General features: G+C 42.9%; 1 protein-coding gene across 13 annotated transcripts in view; it reads left to right on the forward strand.

Moving 5' to 3' along the window:
- Positions 1 to 523: 523 nt before the first annotated feature.
- ZMIZ1 (zinc finger MIZ-type containing 1) overlaps positions 524 to 23152 on the forward strand; it is a 509185-nt gene continuing 486556 nt past the window's right edge. For 11 of the 13 annotated variants that reach the window (XM_050960038.1, XM_050960040.1, XM_050960036.1 and 8 more), the window contains exon 1: positions 525 to 750. The gene's annotated coding sequence lies outside the window, so the exon portion shown is untranslated. Of the gene's footprint in view, positions 751 to 23152 lie in introns of all 13 variants that reach the window. The other 2 variants (XM_050960048.1, XM_050960044.1) reach the window with 1 other exon arrangement.

A 23152-nucleotide genomic window follows, 5' to 3' on the forward strand; every position in this document is an offset into this window, starting at 1 on the left:
AACCCCACAGAGCTAATATAAAGTGAAACGCATCAAAAAGGCAAAAGAGCTTGACCCTTGCAACCAGCCATTCAGTAGTCTGTGTCGTACCCCCCAACCCGTAGTCCCCAAAACCCAAGCAATAATCGCCTTTGAGGAGAACATAAACTGCGGCAGCATCGCACACTTTTAATTATATAAATTCCAGAGTGGGGGTCCCCCCTTTTCAGCAACATCTAAATCCAGAGGGGAGGCTAGTCCCATGCGTTCACTCTCTAATCTGGGATGGTTTGCATTGCACGCCATTCACTAGCATTAAGAGGAAGTTTGTGGGTTTTTTTTTTAATCCTGTAAAACAATATTTGCATTTTTAACTTTAACTTTATGTGATGCGGGGAGGGAAGAGAGGGGGCGAGAAAAGAAAGCGAGGGACAGAACATCCCTACAGGAGGCAGCTCCCTTTCAGATAGGAATCTGGGACAGATTTTGCCAACAGCCACAAAGCATGGCCCTTTGGTAATAGAATAGCCAATGTAATTTGACACTTCAACTTGCTGTGCTCTCTGCTAGTTGATTCACTTACTCACCCACTAACATTGAGCTCCTTTTCACTGTCTGTAGGGGGGGGGGAGCAGGAGAGAGAAACCGCTTTTAAATGAAAAATATTTTTAAAAGCACCTGAACAGAGCTGCCAATCAGTTGGGGAAAGAGGATTTTTGCCTGCCTGCTTCCTTATTATATTTCTTACTGCAAGCCTGCTGTGCAATCTAGGTAAGTTTCGTGTCTATTTCAGTCTTACGTTCACACCTCCCTGTGTTTGTGACCGGGCAAGGATTGTATCTTGAATGAGGCGAAACAATGGAGTAACCAAGCTAAGGAAATATATATGTATATATTGAGAGAGAGAACATTTGTTTTTTGCAAGACAAGAAAATGTGAAGATTTCTTAAAGGGACAGGTTGTATCTGTGTGTCTGGAAAAGGAGGAGAGGAGAAGGGGGAATGAGACAGAAAAAGAAAACAGGAGATCCAGCGGAAAAGGAAATTCCTTGCCTTTTTGTGATTGTAGCGAATAGAGATTAAGGAGCCAGAGTGTTTTATATTATGAATGTGGGGCTCAGATCACTTCCTCACCCCCTTTGAGCTGGGGAATGAAGGGGACAGTGTTGGGGAAATAGGTGTCTTGTGTGAGATGATTGTAAAAGGAGGAATCCTTGAAAATTATAGCAGAAGGGAGGGGGCGGTTCTTTCGTGTTGTAGATTTAAGTTTTAAAAGCTGAAACAATGAGGCGAATTAGGCATGCCTGAAAGAGACCGAGAGCGAGCGATCTTGTGCCATAAAAACAAAGGAGGTTTTAAAATATTCCGGATAGCTTCTGCTTTCTGGCCAGTTTACCTTTCCTGCCTGCTCCGGTTGTGCACCGACAGGGTCGTAATCAATCGAGCTGGCACTGAAGAATCTCTGGGGGTAAGAGGTGGGGAGAGGAAGGTTGCAATAGCAAAGTATTTTTCCGGGAGGAGGGCGTGTGTGGAGGGGGGATTGGGCATGTTTTCCGGGCTTTGGGAAGCTTGCCTGAGTGTAAATTCCTTGTGTCTGGGTTTTGAAAGCCAGTTGGGACTGGGGCCTCTCTCAATCACAAGGCAGAAGTAGTCTCTCTCTCTCTCCTGTGTACATCTGTCCAGGAAGCCCGGGGGGGGGGGGAAGAGGGGCCGATTGAAAGAACCCAGCTCCTGCTTTCTTGCCATTGTGAAAGGAAAAAGGAGGGAATCGTTTTCACGGGAGACTGGCTGAGCTAGCTGCAGTAAAAGGGAGAATGGCAGCCAGTTAAAAGACACTTAAGGAATGTAAACATAAAAATAGGAGCCATCTAGTCATGTTGTATTCCTTGCTCTAATAATCTGGGATGGGGTTCCCTAGCCTGATTTTGGCATGGGGGGGGGAAGAAGTGGAGAGGTAAAAGGAGGAACGGGGAAGTTGTTACTATACCCATTTTTCTACACTGCAAACTTTTGTTTTACACGTGTATAGTTTAATTTCAATCCTACTTTGGAGTCTGTGATGGGGAGCATAAGACTAGTTCTTGTGTTAAATTCCTTCGGCTGTTGCAGACCTTATTCATATCCTTAATAAAACTGACATGTATAATGGCAAAAACATAACAAATTGCTCTGATTGTGGGTCTCACTAACTGGTCCAGGCAGCTGGACTGAGAATTAGCAACTACCACATATAGGTAATTTATTGAGACTGCAGCTAACTTAAGCAATAGCCCTGCATTACTGTTTGATTGTGCACAGTGTATGTTTTTTTGCTTCAGTTAATAATCTGCAAACGGCTTAATGACTCTGTAGTGACAGAGGAATTGGTTTTGTCCATTTACTTCAGCAGGCCTGAGTGAAGCTGGTATTCTGACTGCTTTTTTCAATGCATTGACATGAGGGAGGAGGATTTAACTTGGCAGCCTGAACAAATGCTCTATCAAAGGTTTCCTAAGAGACAGTAAGAGAGTTGGTGAGAGACGAATGAGCTGGGGTAGTTTTAGGGTGCTACCTATGCAAGCTTTCTTTTAAATACGAAATGGCCATTTAGAAACCTGAATAGAACTGTGTGCATCAGAAAGGCGATAGGCGTATAAAATTTAAAAGGGCAAAAGTCCATTAATGCTTTGGCAAAGCTTTGGCTCTGGGCTCTGGTTGAGTAGTTCCAACTGCCTTGAAGTGCCAGAGCTTTTAAGGAATCTTTTGCAACAGCTTCTCTATAGTGGCAATATGGAACTTGGCCTTGTAAATTGGAAGGTTAATGATGCAGTCTCCTCCTTTCCAGGCACAAGAATGGGGGGTGGGTATAGGATACGGATACAAGGGTTAAAAAAAAAAAAAAAAAAAAAAGCCCCACGATAAATGATTAGGGAGGGCTGTTGCTAATGAAAGACTATTCCAGCTTTAATACTTGTGCAATCATTTCACACTGTGGCAAAAGTTCTAACCCAAAATTAATGTACAAGCAACCAAGAAAAAGTTTGACAAAGAGGTTCAGCAAAATTATATACTTAGAACTACTGACAGTCTTTGGGAGAATTAGGATTAATCTAGCAGACACAGAGTTGGTCATTGCCTCAAACTTGCACCCCCTTCTTTTGATCGAGGGAAGTTTACTATGGCATCAATCTTCTCTTGGCGGGGCCTGATTCAGGTTTATGAATGCCAGAAGACTTGCGCTGACCTTTTTCTGTTCAACTCGAGGATGTTGAAACACCAGCCATCAAACAAAAGACACATTGAAAGCAAGATCTGCAATAGAGCACGTGTGACTTTGAGGCTGGTTGAGTGCATTTGGTGACACTGTTTTCTTCTGAGTTCTGGTAGGAGTTGGGAGAGGAGAAAAGGCCATTTATTAAAATGAGATTGTGGAAAAAATGACTTAAAATAATCTAAACACCTCTAATTAGAGGACACAATTTTGCTTTTTTTTAAATCATCATCTTTTTAGTTTCTTCAAAATTCTGAGGCTAAGGAAAGAGACTACAATGTTTTCCTCTTGAGTGCAAAAATGATGAGTTTTGAAGTATCTATCCTGTTTATTTTTTTTAAAGAAAAATTGTTTTAAAGAACATGAGAATTGAAGTTCTAGAATTGTCTTTAGGATGTAAAAAGAACAAAATAAAAAATTGCTCAGGATTTAATTGCCAGATCTGTGGTTTTGCCCTATATCAAAAGTAGTTCTTGTCTACTTTATAGGCTAAGCTTAAAGGAGATTTTAGTTTCATTTAAAAATAAAAAACAGAGCCAATGAATTTAGTATTTCATTTGTCTGTCTCATTCATGTCAACGTGAATGGATGCTTTCATTGTTTACAGCGGCTAAGGTTCACAACACCTTAAATAAAATGTAATGATGGCAAAGGCTCAGTTAAAACTTTGTTGGGGAAAGAACCATGTTGCTGCACATCTATACAGTGAATGTTTTGTAGTGTCTGAGATCATGAAACCTGGCTATGAGTGTGGTGTAGAACTTTGTTTTCCAAAATATTGTATCACACAAAAGATAATAGTTAGTTATTTTTTCCCATTACTTAAAGGATTTTTTTTAATAATCAGAAAGTTTTACAAGGAGTTGAAGTGATGGAATTCTAGGTAACATATGTTTCCATTCATAACTTTTCTTGGGAGTTGCCTGCCCTTTACCCTATATCTCTTCCACTTTTATAGGTTCCAAAGGTTTTGTGTCCACAACAAAACTCATGGATGGTAATTACATCAGTGACACTACTGTTGATCCAAAGTTATCTGGTCCCTAGCAACTTGACATGTGTGGTATCTGCCAGGAAAGCTTGGTTTCTCACTGTAAACTGGAAAAACTTACAAGTTGTTAATTTTGTTTTTTGTTTTGCCTTCTGTCTTGCTAATATGTGCCCTAGCATTTGGAGGCAACAGGGGCCCTGCATTTCCAAGTTATACAGAGTACAGTGTGACTTGAGGAGTGAACATAAGGGTGACTCAGGATCTACCAGTTTTTAGTCACCATGTCATAACAGCTTGGGGAATCAAACAGTGCAGAGAGTAATCTAGTTATTGTTCTACCTGTAAAATCTGTTTCTTACACATATCTAGGACTGCAGTTGGTGCCTGTGGTAGTGAATTTGGCCACTATGCAACTGATTAATTTGTTCTTTCCTAGTTATACCAATTTCTTTGAAATTCTATACAGTATTAGTGTAAAGACATGGAGAGAATGTTGCTGCGGAGTTGAGAATTGGTTTATGATTGCACTCAGCAGCTACTGTGCTGACAAGATTTCTTTATCCATTTAAGATGTTGGTTTGTTTTTTAAAGAGGAAGCATATTTCATCAAGATGTAGTACAAAGCAAATATGCATGGGGTATATCCAGTAGTTCAATATGGTAGGAGCGTTTTGTTATTTCACTGAACTTTATGTAGATCTAAACTTCCCTGCTGACATATGGGTAGGCAGTGTCAGTGGAGCTAGAATTTATTCTTCAAAAGTGTTTTTTTTTAGTTTAACACAAAAGGTTTGCAAAGCCAAGTGTTACTTTGTCATAATGATTTTATTCTTCTCTCTCTTCTCCCAAAGTAAAAACTTCTTATGTAGCAATTTTCATTTTATTTGTTTACATAGGATTTTATAGAACAATCTGCATTTAGGTTGGTTAATTTTAGGAGGTTTTAAAAAGGGCTGTAGGTTTTAAGAGAAATGTCCAGGCGAGGAGGTGTAATGGATCATCCTAGTTTGACTGTTGGAGGCAGCAGTGTATTATGAGAGTAGAGAAGGTCTTAGGCTTTGTCATGTGATGCTTTTGTTTCTAATAGGTTGAGATGCATTGAAAACTGAGTGGTTTTTACTACTCGCAAATGTTGGGCTCTGATTATGTGAGCACAGTGGTACAACTTTCTCCCAAAGAGAGAAGGATGAAAAATAATGTAGACAGTACTTTTCCAGTGAGAGAGAGAAAACTATCTTTTGTAGTCCTTAGTCTGACTAGCTAAATTATCCAGCCCCTGGTAACAGAACTAACTTTAATCAGTGGGAACAACCCAGATCTGCAAGGAACATACCCCTCTGTGTAACTCAGAAATGTTCATTTGATTCAAGCTGTCTTATGTTCGTATCAGTTGAGATAATTATACCTTTCAAACCAGCATATGGGGGTAAAAGCAATAGCTGATATTCCTATCATTCAATTCTGGAACAGCTGGATCCAATTGTTTCTACGGTGAAGAAATGATAGCTTACTTTTTAAAGGTGTCTCTAAAGGGCTAAAAACAAAATAGACCCACATGCCATTTGTAATAATAGTTCAGTAATTCAGGCTGGGTGTTTTGTGTTTTGTTTAGTTATTTAATAAGTGAGCATTCAAGTGGTCACATCTAAACTATCAAGTTAACACTTCATTAAAATGAATATGGGAAATTTATCCTTCTGTTGACACTGTGTCTCTTTGACTCTACAAAGCTGCAGTGAATTGCTTCACAAAGTAAAATGCGTAGCCTATGGGTTCAGTCTAGGTAGGATTTTTTTTTTTTAATATAAAATCCCTTTACTATTCATGGCACTACAGAAATCTGTGGGAGTACCATAAATCTGTGGATGGTACTGTTCACTGTTTTTGTCTGCGTAAGGAGCTTGCTATTTGATTTTCTCCTGACTAAATGTTTATATGTCAGCGGATGGTGGAGAGTCGATTTATAAAACAGATGTCATAATACTAAGACATTCTTCTCCAGATCTATGCAGCCTTGAATTTTGTGTCTCTCTCTTTTTTTTTTTTTTTTTTTTTTTGTACACCACTCATAAAGTATTCTGTGGCTCCCTGCCCTGCTGGCAGTACCATTACTATCTCCTTTGCAATAGAACGATATTTCAAATTTCTCAGTACTGTATTGAATGCAAGCTTGGAGGCATTCTTGGTTACTCTGAGCCTTCTTTACTGGGCTAAGGCCATGGTGAGGTAGAACTACCTTTGGCTGGCCCCAGCTTCCATTAATATTGTGTGTGTAGACTCAACTAGTTGCTCAGTTTTTTATTGATTTTGAAGGGCACATGTTTTTATCTTACTACTCTCCACAGCAGCCGCTACTTCCTGAAAGCTTAAGGTAAGGTAGGAACTGGGAGCAGTTCCAAACTAGATATTAATAAAGGTATCTACTGGAAATTAGCATCAGAATGAAGCCAGCAGACATTATATACCTTCCATACAGCGTGATATGAAATCAACATGGTAATTTTCTAATCACTGTATCTGGCCTCTTGAAACTGTTTCTTGCCTCTGCTATTGTAAACCATGTGTAAGAAATCACTGGAGGAGGTAATGGGTGGGAGAAGGTAAGGAGCTGTATGTGTAAACAATCTCCTGGTGAGTTATTTCACAAGCATAAGTCAATCTGGGCCAGGATGGTATTAATTGAAAGATATTAATGGGTCGATCTGCTTAATACACAAATGCATACAGTGTAGATAAACTGTGCCCTGATCTTGTTACAGTTTTCTGTACCTGGTGAAATATTATCTGCCCTTGTTTTGTAAGGACCTTTTGCTTAACAGATTAACACAGTTGTTGGCAGAGGGGACATGGAGGGGGTGAAATAAATGGAGAAGCGCAGCTCAGCTGTGAGCAAGTTTGGGGTTTATTTGTTTGTATATGTCTGTGAGACTGCAGAGTATGATGATTGACTGGCTGACAAAGCCAGTGTTATCAGTCTCCTAGGGGTTTCCAGATAGTCTCATAACTAATCAGAGCGGTTTATTTATTGGGGCTACAGTGACACAGATATATGACAGAATGGTAAGGGCTTCAATTGGTCATTTAGTAGGAAAAAACAATTCCTCTGATAAATATTTGCTTGTCTCTGGCTGTGCTCCTGTTACCCTCTGAGAACAGAAGAGCTTTTCAGCCTGCTCTGAAATGTACACCTGTGCCTTAGCCAGCAGTTTTTAAAGTGTAAGCATCTCTTCTCTTTTCCTTGTTTAAACACCCACCCTTCCCAAAGTTAGCCCGAGCTTTCTGTCTTCCTCTGTTAATAGGTCATGACTGAGTGATAGTGCTACTATAGTTAAGGTTAAGTATCAGAGTGGTAGCCGTATTAGTCTGAATCTGTAAAAGCAGCGAAGAGTCCTGTGGCACCTTATAGACTAACAGACATTTTGGAGCATGAGCTTTCATGGGTGAATACCCACTTGGTCAAGATGCATGTAGTGGAAATCTCCAGGGGCAGGTATATATATGCAGGCAAGAAGCAGGCTAGAGATAATGAGGTTAGTTCAATCAGGGAGGATGAGGCCCTCTTCTAGCAGCTGAGGTGTGAAAACCAAGGGAGGAAAACTGGTTTTGTAGTTGGCAAGCCATTCACAGTCTTTGTTTAATCTTGAGCTAATGGTGTCAAATTTGCAGATGAACTGAAGCTCAGCAGTTTCTCTTTGGAGTCCGGTCCTGAAGTTTTTTTGCTGAGTTTAGTTAAGGTTGAGACTAGTTTACTGTTTAACAGCTAATTTTTCTAAGTGCTTTGAAATCCACATCCTTACTTGGGTTGTCTTGAAAATTGTGTGCCTCATGAGAATCCAGGGAGGGTTAATGGTTCAAATCTGAGATCTTTTGATCAAGGTGTTCCTGAAATACAATCCCCACCCTGCCTCCTAAAAATCACGATTCAAAATTTTATAGTTCTTAATGTTTCCCCCTCCCCCGCACACATATTTGAAGCTCAAATGATGTCTTTGATCCTCCCCAGTCTGGTATCATCCACTTGCAGTTGATCTCAGTTTGGCACCCTTATTGCCCCTCCTGCTATAGCAGGAGGCATGAAGGAGCCAGGAAGAGTGCAGAGCAGGTAGGTGAATGGCAGTAAGGTATGCAGTGTTCTTGGAGCCATGCCAGTTTCAGGATGTTACAGATACAAAGTGTTTGAATAGCAATAAGGTGTTCCCCAGGTGATCTCCTTCAGTCCCCTCATTACTATCATTTCCTCAAAAAACAAGGGAAATTCACTGCCCAGAAATGGTTAATGCAGGGTTGAGGTTGACTGGAGTGCCTCTTACGCCATCAGGAAGTCAAATGCACCTATACTTTAATCTATGAAAAATAGACACTACAGAGTTAAAGTACTGCCAGTTGTGCCCTGCACTCTTAACTCTGCCCTCTTCTGAATGATACCCCAGCCCACCCCAACAGATAATATTGCAGCACTCTGTCCTTCCAGATGATATGGAACACTCCAGGTGTGGTAGCTAAGTACAGCAGTAGAAAATGTCAGGCTGTTTCCTCATTAAGGCAGAAGTTATATTTAGGGTGGGTTTAGTGAACACAAGCTGGCTATGCCGGGCCTGTACCAAGCATTTCACCTGTTCAGCACAAACCATCTCAGAGTTGGCAGATGTTACCTCCCTTTGACCCTTGTCCTAAGGATTCCCTCTGGAACATCACCCCAACTTACCTTTTTCCTGTAGTGTATTGTCATGTATGCTTGCAGCTTGCTACAAATCCCTATGGCAACAACAGACCTTTGTGCTCTTTTGCCCATACAACCCAACACAGAAAGGAGGGGCCCCGGATACATTTGGGTGCAGATGCACCTCTCCTCATATCACAGTGTGAGCTGTGGTAATCTACAGCAAGGATCCCTGCACCAGTCAGTATAGCTGTAAATAACACACTGAAGAGCTGTTGGCACAGCATGCGGACAAATGAGAGAATACAGTTCTGTTGGACACAACCAACCACTTAAAATAGCACATTCATTTAGTTATTCTTAGTATCTTCCTATTATAGGGCAGCCCTGGCTGAAACATATTTACACTTTATCACCAATGGCTCTTGCCAGCTCCAGGGGACAGGACTGAGGTTGTGGGGAGGGATTGGTGTGTACCTTGACTATGTATTTCCTGGTTTCCTGAGGTTTCGATATAGGTGCACTCAGCGTTCTGGAAAGGAATGAGGCACTGTCAGGCAACCTTAACTGTGTGTTAAGGAAGCTTTTGGGCAGTGACTTAAGTTGGGTTTAATGAGAGAATTCCTTTCTCACAGTGAGTTTTTAAGAGCTCCCCTTTCTGCCTCCCAATTTAATAATGTTAAAGCAAAACAAAGCCTTTATAGTCTGAAACAGGCTCTTTTTTCAGGAGCTGTAATGTTTTCAATTAAGTGTCACACACAGCATGGCCTCAGCACAAACCTTAAGGATTCCATGGGATTGTAGTTGCTCATAAGATTTTGGCTGCCTTAGTGACCAGAAATTGGAATGCTTATCTATAAGGAAAATTTGCCTAGAGTGTGTTTCTGGTTAAGAGAGACCCTGGTAGCCAGCATTCTCATGCTAAGAGGTGTGTGACAGTAAAGAGCCATCACTGTTAAAAGCGGGAAAGTGTTCATAGGTCAACAGAAATCCCATCTGGCTACCTTTTCCTCTTCCCAAGGGGGGAAAAAAAGCATTAAAAATAATTTTGAGACTCTTCAGTGGCATTAAATTCTTAATAGAACAATTTATAAGTGAGAGAGAAAGAGAGGGTTTCTTCTGCTGCGGTTTGCAGAGGGAAAGAAGAATGATGTGACTGTCATAAGGTCTACCTCATTTCTTTGTGTCCTTTCTACAATTTCTATGTTTGTTTAATGCTCTTATAACTCTTTCCCAACAATAGGATCACAGAAGATAACTTGTTTACAACAGGTGCACAGCTTACGCTGGCTGCCCTTGAAGCAACCCTATGCCTCCCCCAAGCATTTTCAAAGAAAGCTTCCTCTTTTTGTTCTGCTGCACTTTACATTTGATTTAACATCTTGAATCTAAGATTGGAATGCTCCTTCTAAAAGAAACCTGGTTTAGTGAACTTTCTCCTGACAATTCTTCTATGATTATTATATCTCTTCAATACAACCTCAATAAAGTACTTTATAAACTTTAAGTACAGCTCATGATGGCACTGTTATGTAGGTATTATCTCCATTTTATAGATAAAGAAACTGAGGCACTGAGAAGTAGTTCCTTGTTTGTGAACACTGGGTGCAGACAGAGCATACACTTACTGAAAACTCTAAGGCAACTTAACTGTGGACTCCCTGCTGCTCCACCATAATAACATCTGCATCTTTGTGCACTCCTCACCAATTCTTTTCTGCTGCTCCTCCCCAATAGCCCTCTGATCTGACAAGATTTTAAAACTGCTGATGGTAGTTCTTCAAATGACCTGTTTAAGGAGTGTTGCAAATCAAGAGACTGAATGGGGAAGAAATATTTGGTAAGACTTTTTGAAACTTTTGTTTTTTGTTAACACACACAAAGCTCTAATGTGCAATGAACAGTTGGGAGAAACGACATCTTTGTTAACTATCTCACACCCACATCATTCACTTATGGTGTAAATGTTCACTTCAGTCATCCAAGGTCTACAAGAAGTCTTCTGGCAAAACCAGACCTTGTATATCTGATACTTCTAAGCAGTGTTCCCTCTAATTTTTCCCACCCATGTACAGAGTGAATTGTGTTATGTGCACCAATATGGATGTGATATGTGAAAAAAACACCTCTGTATTGGTGCACATAACAAAATTCATGGCGTGGGGTTGAGAGGTTCAGAGTGTGCAAGGGGGCTTAGGGCTGGGGCAGAGGGTTGGGGTGTGGAGAGGGGTGCGGGCTCCAGGGTGGGGCCAGGGATGAGGGGCTCAGGGCTGGGGCAGAAGGTTGCGGTGCAGGAGGTGAGGGCTTCAGCTGGGGTGCAGACTCTGGGGTGGGACTGCGGATGAGGGGTTTGGGGCATAGACTGCCCTGGGGCTATGGTGGGAAGAGAGGACTCCCCCCAGCAGCACCTGGGCTGGGGAGAGAGGGGCCCCTCTTCCCACCACAGCAGCTCTGGCTTGGCTGGGCTGGGCTGGGGGAAGAGCTCCTCTCCCAGACCGCGGCAGTTCCGCTGGGCCTGGGCTGGGCCGGGGGAGGGGCTCCTCCCCCGCCAGCAGCTTCAGAGAGGCTGCGCTGGCGGATCTGCGTGGCCCTAAATAGCTTGCTGCATGGCATTGCAGCTTACAGGGAACCTAGCGTGTAAGGTATAAGTGCAAGCAAAATAAAACCCATTCAGACTTTGTTTATACTTTATAAAGTAGCATGAAGCAGACACAAGTCCAATATTTTTTTAAATCCTGTGCCAGTGACTGAATTGTAATTTCCTTGTCAGGTCTGTGTGCTAGGACTTATAGGGTTTCATTTTCAGAGGTGATGGGCACTTATTTTTAGTATTATTATTTGTGATTTGTATTAAAGTAGAAATTGGGGATTGGGACTGCATTATGATAGCCACACTACAAACACATAGTAAAAGACAGTCCTTGCCCCAGAGAACTTGCAGTTGATTAAAATAGATGTGGGCGCTTGGTATTTTTGAAAATCAGGCCTCTTTTAACTGAGAACACTGGTTTGACAGGCAGAGGGGTATAATAGTAATTCTAGTAACTTTCTTTTGAAACTCCCTGAAACATTAATAAATATCTGTCAAGTCTGTGGCATATGCAGAATACATGACGTGGTGTATAGCTTTTACTGGCACTGGTTTGAATTGACCTGTCCTACATAACTGACCAGTGACAAAGCCATTTGATAATAATGAGGACATCTTAACCACCTGCTGATAAAATCTGTAAGTCAGACCCCACACAACATCATATATTCCCTGCGTGCATGCACATAGTATTGTGTATGTAGTTTTGCATTATGTATGTTTTGTGCTTTTAACTCTGGATCTTTTGGTTTAATGGACCTGGAAGTTCTCTATGCAGGATTCCGATTCACTTTAAAGGAAATTGTGCATGCAAAAGGTAGACTTCCAGGATCAGGACCAGAAAAGGCCATAGTCCTTGTATATCACAGTTTTATTATAATTTGTTTTGCTGTAGAAGATGGAGAAAAATTTGCTCAGAAGCATTATTTAGGAAGCTAAAAAACTAGGACCTTATCTGGCATTGATTTAAATAAGTGGGAGTGGCACTGATTTGGTAGTATCATTGACACAGATTATAAGCAGAGAGTCTGAAAGTAAACTGCTCCATAGGAACTGTAGTGTGGATAGATGACATCCTAGTTCATTTATCCATGCTCTTACAGTTGTCATTTAAGGGCTGATGCAACAACAGTAAATAATATGTCTTAAATGTTTATCCAGATCAACTTGCAAAGTAAATCTGCCAAAATATGTACAGATCCACTGGCTCTTACAACTTTCCCCCTCCACTTCTCTCTCAGCCTGCCTTGCCAGAAAATACCTTAAGTGCTCAGAAATAAGAGCTCTGCAACAAAATATTTAATATACTCAGTTTGGGTTTTACTATTGTAGTTCCCTTAACTAAAACACAGAGACATTAAGCTTCTGTATTGAAGATCTGATATTTCCATGGGTTGGGCTAGAATGTAAGTTGACTGATTGGTGCAGTGGGTTAATACATTATCTTTAATCTTTGGATATCTGGGTTCAGTGCTACCTGCAGCCATACAGGGTCCTTGCCAATTTTAGCTGATCTTAGACCTGTTAGATACAATAACAACACTGATTAATGTACTACAACTGTCCTACAAGCTTGCGCTGTATCTGGTAGTACCCTGCCTGGCTCTGCTCAGTGCTGTTAGAAACACAGGTGATGTAGGGTTGCCAACTTTCTAATTGCACAAAACAGAACACCCCTCCCCACTCCTTCCCTGAGGCCCCACCCCTGCACCTTCTCCAAGGCCATTCACTACATCCCCCTTCCCTCTGCTGCTCGCTGTCCTCCACCCTCACTCACTTTCACTGGGCTGGCTCAGGGAGCTGGTGTGTGTGTGTGTGTGGGGGGCTCTGGGTGGGGCCAGCAATAAGGGGTGCAAGAGAGGGCTGGGGCGGGGGTTGGGGTGCGGGAGAGGGTACAGGGTCCTGGCAGCGTTTACCATGGCTCCCAGGAAGTAGCCACCAGGTCTCTGTAGACCCTGGACACACGTGCTGCTCCTATTGGTCACAGTAGCCGAGCAGTGGGAGCTGCGGAGCTGGCCCTTGTGACAGGGGCAATGCGCAGAACCTCCTTGGCCATTCATGCATCTAGGGGCTGCAGGGACCTGGCAGCTGCTCTTGGGACCTGTGCGGAGCTAGGTCAGGCAGGGAGCTTGCCTTAGCCCCAGGCCCCTGCTGCACCGCTGACCAGACTTTTAATGGCCCAGTTGGCAGTTCTGACTGGAGCCACCAGGGCCCCTTTTTGACTGGGCATTCCGGTTGAAAGCTGGACGCTTGGGAACCCTAGGTGAATGTAATTATGGAAGTAAAGAGGGGGGAAAATCACATGAATATATACTAATTTTGTTCCATTTACAACAGTTCGTTATTAAGGTGAAGCGAGATGCTTAACAATAGGTTTTTGATCATGGCTTCATGTAAGTGTTTCACTAGATTCCTTTCACACTTAAATGCAGAAAGTGAAAACACCCTGATAGGTTCCAAGTAATTTGCCCATTCCAATCCTTATTAACTTTATTATGATGTGACATGACCTGAAATAATATGAAAATTATTTTCTCATTTAATAAACTTCGTTATAAATGTTTGAAAAATTCTTGTGTCCAGTTACTATTCTGGGAATAGTCCTGTCATGAAAGCGCTACAAAAATTTCTGATACTTCTTTGCAGAAGAATTTCAAGTATTTCTGACACTGCTGTATAGTTTAGTACTTTGTACCTCACTGAACTTGGTTTAAACAAAGAAAAACAGGGGCTTGGCATGTCATTTTTAGCTCCCTGTTGTCTGAAACTGTCTTTCTCAGTAGAGAGAAATGGAAATAAAAATATTTGTAGTTTTGCCAGCATCTTGTCCTAGCAATTTCCCAGTGTATTAAGTCACAAAATGATGAAACATAGTTCATATCTCCTGGCGCATTAAATATATTTTTAAATACTTTATATTTTTCTGTTTATTCCCCTCAGGCTCTTGTGAATTCTCACTTTATTTTGTGGCAGAAATTGGTAAGGCAGGAGAGTGATCTGAAATGTTTTTATGGAGGAAGCAAAGAATTTGGAAGCCAAGTTTCTTTCCTCACTTCCAATGTGGATTTGGAAACATTTTCAAAGGTGGCTAAAGATGAGCTATACGTATGCCAGTGCCTTTTAAAAGATTACTTAGCTTCTTTATTCAATAAGTACAAAACTCTAATAAACAACACTGAAAAGGCTGGTGTTCTCTGGCAACTGCTGTGTTTGAAGCTAGATGTGGCTTGTTTTGTGAATGTTTAATATTTTTAGTTTGAGATACAAACACACACCCTGATATAACCACCGTACTCTTTTCCATTTACTTTAAAAGCTAAGGGGTCTAAGGTCCAGAATTCTTAAGTCATTAAGGTGTTGCTGTGCTGAACATTGCAATGCTTAACTGATTTAGGAGCCTAAATGTTGATGGAATTTAGACCCCCCCAAGTGCCTAAATCCCTTTTGAAATGAGATTTAGCTCCTATATCATGTAGAGTCGGGACACTGAGCACAGCAGCACCTACATTGTTTTAAAAATCTGGGTCTCAACCCTTACAATTAATGTATATTGGCCTGCCCTTGCCCACACATGCAGATGATTAACTTATGTTGCATGTACAGTACACCTAGATACTTGCATTAGTAAAGATATGTGCTTAAGTGTTTGCAGGGTTGTGTCCTAAAGGTTTCATGCCAGGAAGTAAGATCAGATTTGTGATTTATATCTTGAAAACAAATGTGGCTTAAACAATACACCTCTACCTTGCTATAATGCGACCCGATACAACACGGGTTCTCCTATAGTGTGGTAGAAGCAGGGCTCCGGCGGCGCTTTAAAGGGTCCAAGGATCCGGCTGATGCGGGGAGCCCTGGGCCCTTTAAATCACCACTGCAGCCTTGCTGCCCCTACCCCGATATAACAGCTTTTCACCTATAACGCGGTAGGGATTTTTGGCTCCCTGTGACTGCGTTATATCAAGGTAGACGTGTACTTGTAAGTGAATCAGGTTTGAAAATGTTTTGAGCTTTGTTTGTTTTTTCCATGTTGATAATGCTTAAATTTTCCTCCCCAGTGTTAAGAAAATGTAACGATTGAGGGATGCTCCAAATGTTATTAGTTTTTCATTGCTATTTTTGAGTGACTAAGATGAGGAACTTCAAGAGATCAGTTCAACAGCTGGAGTTCTCTACCTATGTCTTCCTGCCACATCGATGGATCAGGACAGCAACAAGTGATTAGCAGGCAATTGGAACAAACTCCCCTTTTCAGTTGTGGCTCCCAGTGTACTTAAGAGGGCATGGGGGAGAGGCTAAGTATTTGTGATATTCTTAATTTAATTGGAAACGTTTGCATGGAGCTGAAAACTCACAGGGACAGCCTCAGCCTGAAAGCAGCCTTTAAATTTGTGTGTGCTTGTATATTTGTGTTTTGTAGCATCCATAGAGAAGGATATAATTAGAGTGTCTTCCAGTTACACACAGAGATGGAGGAAAAGGGAACGACAGTGTATGTGAGAGAAATTTCATTCGTAAAGAATACAGTATAAAGATTAAAAGCTAGGCTAGTTTTTAGATGGCTACTTTTATCCCTAAACAACTGCAGGTTTAATTTTAGACTGATTTTTTTCCCCTAAATGTTGTTAGTTGGAGGGTGAGGGGTTTAATACAGATGTAAATGTCGGTTTGGTGAAAAAATAGTTTGAGTGTCATACAACTTTGAATGGCATGTGGTTCTCTATTTAGCATACTATTTAAAAGCTGATATTGTTTTTTAACCTGGATAGCAGACTACTGAGTAGAAACTAATTGTTTTCTTAGGGGCTATTATTCCACAGGTTCAATTCTGTACACTTCTTGAAATACACACTGATATGATCAGACCAAACTTTTCTAAGAGTGATAATGGGATTACACAAATGTGACTGATCAATATCTGAATACCACATGGTTTTACACTCTAGCTGTCCTGCCATACCTTAATATGATGGTGTGAGTCAAAGCATAGTTTTTCTTTTTGCTTTTAGAGGTGTAGGTCAAGAGCCTTCATTTGTTACTTGTAATTTGGTTTTTGTGTTTTTTATCATCTTTTAAAATGTAAATAATGCTTGACTACAGAAATGGGAGCCATCAGGCACCCTCCTTCTGTAACTTGATAATTAACATTTTTTACTTGATTGTTGTAGTTTTAGGTTGTGTCGTTTGCATAGTGTTTGAAAGCGTGAATGTACTGGTGTTGTCTAGTGATTAAAGCAGACAACTAGGTGTCAAGAATCCAGAACTGATGACCTCCGACATTCCTCCATTATGAGCCAGGCTGCTGAAAATCATAAGGTTGTAAATAATTCACTTGGGGTTCTTTTTATTTGCCTTCTTGTTTTTGTTCCTTTAGAATTCATGCCTACAAGTTTTTCTCACAACCATCAGTGCTAGAAATGCCCTTTTCCCCCCCTTTTTAAATGAAAGCAGAGATTTTCATTATTGCTTGAGTCCACTATCTCACACTTTGCCTCAGTTTACTGTCTCTAAAACATTTATTTATGAACAATTTATGAAACTGGGGGCTTAATTTTCAAAAGTACAAAACACTTGCAGCTCCCACTGACTTAAGTGGCAGCTGTGGAGGCTTGGTACCTTTTGAAACTCAGATTCTTGATGTGTAGAAAATGCTTCCTCAGATGGGAGGATCTCTATATGAGGAAATAATGTAGTTCAGGCCCCACCTGCATTAGTCTGAAATAGCCTGAATCGGTTGTCTTCTAGGACATGTTGGAAAGTCCATCTATTTGAACTGGGGAAGAATAGTGAGGGAATAGTAAGTGGTGAGTGGAGTTGGTTTTTGTTTATTTACCTTTTGCTTGGTCATTTTGGGCAAGGACGGGAGAAGAGAAAGGGTGAAGTGAAAATGCTGGATTTTTAACATATATTTTGCATTTTTAAATATCTGCCAAGGGCTCTGAGAGTTTGAGCTGTGGAAATGTTTACCTTTATTTAACAAATCCACATAAATCCATAGTGCTGCTAGATACAAATACTGTTCCAGGTATTGAATTGCTTGTGTGTGTGTGAGAGAGAGAGAGAGAGGACTTTATCTCTGTCGGTCAAGTCCACTTTAATTGCTATGATCTGTGCATCATTCCAACATCTAAATGCAGCCTGTGAATTGGTTTGATTAAAATTGCATCTCTAGGTGTACGCTCTAAATACCTTAGGTATTTCACCTACAAACCAACTGTAGAATTGCTGGTAAGAATGACAGCTGCAGGCAATAAATGAAGACAGTAATAGAAGTCTCAATGCTAGAACATCATAAATCAGGAGGAGAGAGCAGTATGTGTGCTGACAAATCAAGGAGCAGCTGCAAACAGCACTTTCCAGGTAAGAATTATTGCACTGGCTTCTGATAAGTACTCAGAATACACCTCTAGCCTTTATATGTGGATGACTTCCCTGCTGCATTGCTAGGCACGGTCATGTAATCAGTAGAGTTCAGGTAGTTTGACTTGGTGTGGTAACTGTTTTGCAGGGTGTCATATACATACTGTACTATGGACTTTCATTTTCATCCAAGGCATATTCAGGTGTGAGCTTTCTTTTTCTGAGGAAAGTCCTAATGCCTTTCCATCAGAGAAGTTATTTTACTTAATTTCCTAAGAGAGTTTGGAGAACAGTTCTTGACAGCTGGAGAGAATGGATTGTTTTCCACTGTTTTAAAACCAATTTACTTTGTTAGCTCATGGGGGTGGGGGAGGAAGAGGAGAGAGAGTGCACATATGAGTGTTATTTATTTATTTATTTTTTGCCTTGGTAGGAAAAGATGAAAATGCAGCCATGTAGGCAAATGAAATGGCAATATGCGTCCCATAGAAAGCCAGTGTGCATTCTGCTGTTAAAAAAACCTAAAACTATTTTGTGTGTGTGTGTGTGTGTGTGTGACGGTGTAAAACAGTTGTCTGTCAAAGGATTACGTGACTAGAATGTCTCTTTTGAACCCCACAAACTGGAGTATCAAAATGCATGTCCAATATAAAACAATCTTTAATTAAGTTACACACAGAGATTACATACATAAGTTACATACTGGATTACAGTGCCAGAACATGACTTTAACATACAGATGTTTATATTTAAATCTAAATCTCCCGATTTGTTGTCAATTACCTTACTTTCATCTTGCCAGATCGTAGGTTTAAAGTTTAGTCCAGATCCGTGATGCCTAAAAGTTACTTTACTGCTGTCTCATTTTAGTACCTATTTACAATGAGCTTGATCTTTGTCTAATTCTGAGACCTATATGTCCACATTAAAAAAAAAAAATTAGAATTGTTACTTACCAATAACCTTGACAGAGATCTCAGCAGACTAATGGTCTGTATTCATGCTTAAGGGCCTTGTCTTCACTAGGAAAAAAGGTGCTAACATATTAACTAACACCTGTTAAAATCCTAATGTAGACAAGGCAAATTGTAGATTTAACTTGTTCGCTATCTGAGGGAAACAGTAGGCTCCCAATCCCTAAGGGTATGGCACACTTGCACGGAGTGCAAGGGTATGCTTACACTTGCCGCGGCAGCGCTTTGAAGTTTCGAGTGCGGTCGCAGTGTCAGCGCTGGGAGAGAGCTCTCCCAGCGCTGCACGTACTCCACATCCTCTACGGGTGTAGCTTGCAGCGCTGGGAGCCGCGCTCCCAGCGCTGCGGCACTGTTTACACTGAGGCTTTACATCGCTGTATCTTGCAGCGCTCAGGGCATGTTTTTTTCACACCCCTGAGTGCAAAAGTTGCAGCACTGTAAAGCGCCAGTGTAGCCATGGCTTAAGATTGACCTCAACCAGCTCACAGTGTATCAGCAACAGTTGCCTTTGTTTGCACTAGGATTGCTAACAGGTGTTACAAAGCTCTTAGGCCTGGTTTACACCAAAAACACAGGTCATCCAAGTTATGTCATTTAGAGGTCTGACAAATTCACTGCCCCTGAGAGTGGGGGTATGGCTACACTTGAAGCTGTACAGTGCTGGGAGTTACAGCTGTCTTCGTACAGCTGTGTAGGGAAAGCGTGGCAGTGTGGCCACACTGACAGCTACCAGCACTGCAGTGTGGTCACATTTGCAGCGCTGTTGGGAGTGGTGCATTATGGGCAGTTATCCCACAGAGCACCTCGTCCCATTTTGGCGCTGTGGGTTGTGGGAAGGGGAAGGAAGGGTGCAGGTCATTCTGCTTCCTGTCCCAACCCCTCGTGATGCATCGCTTCACATCCCAGCAGTCACTGTTTTTCCATCCACGTTTGGCGCCATTGTGACTCTCTCAGCGGTTTCTGTGCAGCGCGATTTCTGTGGGAAATGGAGCTGCTGAGGAGTATGCTGATGAGTCTCATCAGCACATCACGTTTGGCAGTTGAGCTATTCCTTCAGCTCCAAAGGGACAGTGAGGAGTCCGACGATGATATCGAGTCGCCTGACGCGTATGACACTAAATTGCTTGTGGCATTCACGGAAATGCTCAGCACCGTGGAACACCGTTTTTGGCTCGGGAAACAAACACTGAGTGGTGGGATCACATCATCATGGAAGTCTGGGATGACAAGCAGTGGCTGCAGAACTTTCGGATGAGAAAAGCCACTTCCATGGGACTGTGTGCTGAGCTCGCCCCCACCCTGCGGCACAAGGACACAAGATTTAGAGCTGCCCTGCCAGTGGAGAAGTGGGTGGCTATTGCAGTCTGGAAGCTGGCAACTCCAGACTGCTACCGATCAGTCGCGAACCAGTTTGGAGTGGGAAAGTCGACCGTTGGAATCGTGTTGATGCAAGTTTGCAGGGCATTAATTGCATCCTGCTAAGAAGAACCGTGACCGGCTGAAAACCAACAGTAATGTTTGGTGCCTTGCACGAGAGTGAAGTGCAGTGGTTACAATGTTAGTAGGAATCTGTTTTTCCTAAAATGATTTGCAGTGCCTGTTCCTTTCCTGGGCTACAGTATCTTTCACTTTCTGCAATAATAAAGACTGTTTTCAAAGGCAAGAATTCATTTATTGAAAAGAAAATAACTTTCTTGACAGACACACAACATTTTGGGAACCTAAAAGGGCAGGGGGGTGGTGAACTGTACAGTCACAGGTTTGAATGTGTCCTGTCTAGAGTGCTGTGCAATGACTGCTGCACTTCAGGATGAAAATACTGCATGGTGATGGGGGTTGAGTGCAGAGGGTAAGGGTCGTAGTTCTCAGGGCTGGTTGGTGAACGTACAGGTGTTGGGGGCAGCTGGTGGTGGTAAGAACCTGGATGCTGGGGAAGGGGGTTTGGAGCTGACATTGGGGCACAAGGGAAAGAGCTTTGGGACGGGCGATGGGGGGCAGCACGGTAGTGCTCTGCCTGCATGGCTACAAATGACTGAGTAGAGTCCGCTTGGCGTGCCAGGATGCTTATCAGCTGCTTTGTGCGTTTCTTCTTAGCCGCTGCGTTTCTCTGGCGGATCCTGCTTTCCCTTTGCCTCCAGTCCTGAAGTTTTTTCCTCCAGTCCTGCAGTTTTTTACTCTGTCTGGCAGAGTGATCCATAACTGCTTTCAGCATGTCTTCTTTACTTTTTCGTGGCTTCTTCCTGAGGTTTTGTAGCCTCTGAGCAGTCGATGATACGGGCAGTTGAGTAGTCAAGGACACTTTTCAAAAGGCAAAAATGGCAACAGTTAACAGAGGCAGCATTGTTTATAATCTCACCCAGACAGTTATTCCCACACAGTGAAGGAGTTTACAGTCTTCACTTTAGCATACTTTTCCCATACCAAACAGAGCGCACATAACCCACAGGAGCCACGAAATGGTGAGTAAGGGGGACTGATTGCTTCAGGGGTGTGCAGGGGTTTCTGTGCATTGGGGAAAGCAAACTGCTGCAGGGGGCATCTACACTGAACGCTCTCCCAACATTTTCCACAGGATTTAATCCTGGAAGATATCTCGCTGCTGCGGGTCACCTGGGAAGAGCAGGAGGGTCTTCTACAGCAATGCGGATTCTGCCCTGGCCCCTATGCAACTTGCCTATGTGCAGCAATGGTCCCCTCACCCCTCGCAGCACAGTGGCGCGGACGCGTTAGCCTGACTGGGACAAGGACCATGGTGGCTCTCCCTATAAACTTGCGCAAGCGCATTGCCCATGCTCTGGCTAAAACTTATGAAGAGATTACCGAGGCTGATTACAGAGACGTGATAGACCAAATCAATGGGCTATTCCACATCTAGGCATGCATGCATGCAGCCCTAACCCCCTCCTCCTTTCCCAAAACATTTCCATCCTGAAAATAAAAGCCGCTTACCGGTAACCCGCTCCTCTGCTTGTCCTTCACCAAGTACCGGCTGCTGCGACTGGCTAGCTTCCTCCTGGCTTGAGAAGAGCTCCTGGCTGCATGCCTCCTGGGACTCCGGGGTGTCTCCCCCCCACCCTAGTACCTTTACTCTAGGTTTCTTCCCCTTCCCCTTCCCCTCTCCCCCCGAAGTGTCCATTGTGGTCGTCGGATTGGCAGTGGGGTCACCTCCAAGTATTGCATCCAACTCCTTGTAAAAATGGCAGGTCGTGGGGGCAGCGCCGGAGTGGTGGTTTCCCTCGTGGGCTTTGCAATAGGCACTCCGCAGCTCCTTCACTTTAACCCTGCACTGCACCGCGTCCCGGTCATGGCCCCTTTCCAGCATGGCCCTTGAGATCTGCCCATAGGTATTGTAATTCGTACGGCTGGAGCGCAGCTGTGACTGCACAGCTTCCTCCCCACTGAGGAGATCCAGCAACTCGCCATTGCTCCGTGCTGGGGCTCGTTTGGCACGTGGAGGCATGGTCACCTGGAAAGATTCACTGATTGCACTCCGCACCTGGCTGAGCAAACAGGAAGGGGATTTTTAAAATTCCCGGGGCATTTAAAGGGCGGGTCACCTGAGTCCAGGGCAGTAGAGTACGAACTGATGAGCAGAGTGGCTGAACAGGCATTCTGGGATACCTCTGAATGCCTCTGGAGGCCAATTACAGCGCTTTTGGTGGCCACACTGGTGGAGCAGCGCTGCATCACCAGCGCTGCAATCATCATGCCCCAGGCAGAGCAGGAGTACAGCCAGTGCTGTAGCCAGGGAGATACAGCGCTGTATGTGCCTTGCAAGTGTGGATGGTGAGTAAGTTGCAGCGCTGTAAACCCACCACGAGCACTGCAACTCTCCAGTGCAGCCAAGCCCTCGGATGCCCACTGATGTATGTCCAGAATACAGAACATCATCTCAGTTGCACAAACCTCCGGGATGGCATGAGCCTACCCCAGTCTGCGTTACTTCATATGCATGGTGAGTGCAAGGCCCACCATGTAAAGATGCCATTTTGAAGAGAGCGCCATGCAGATCATGGTAGGAAGGGTGGAGTCTGCGCTTTGCAAAATGGCATCTTCAGTGTGTCCATGATGATACAAGATAAAACGATGTTCGGTTATATATCAGTACCGGACAGGAACAAACCATACAAAAACAAAACTGTCTAGCTTAAACTGGATGAATGGGCTGCCTACCTCAGGGCTTGTCTACATCAGAAAGTTGCAGCGCTGGTGAGGGAGTTACAGCGCTGCAACTTTGAAGGTGTACACATCTGCAGGGCACCACCAGCGCTGCAACTCCCTGTTTGCAGCGCTGGCCGTACTCCCGTTTTGTCTCGGGTGTAGAGGATCCAGCGCTGGTGATCCAGCGCTGG

This window comes from Gopherus flavomarginatus, chromosome 6 (genome assembly GCF_025201925.1).
Source record: "Gopherus flavomarginatus isolate rGopFla2 chromosome 6, rGopFla2.mat.asm, whole genome shotgun sequence".
Taxonomy (NCBI): Eukaryota; Metazoa; Chordata; order Testudines; family Testudinidae; genus Gopherus; species Gopherus flavomarginatus.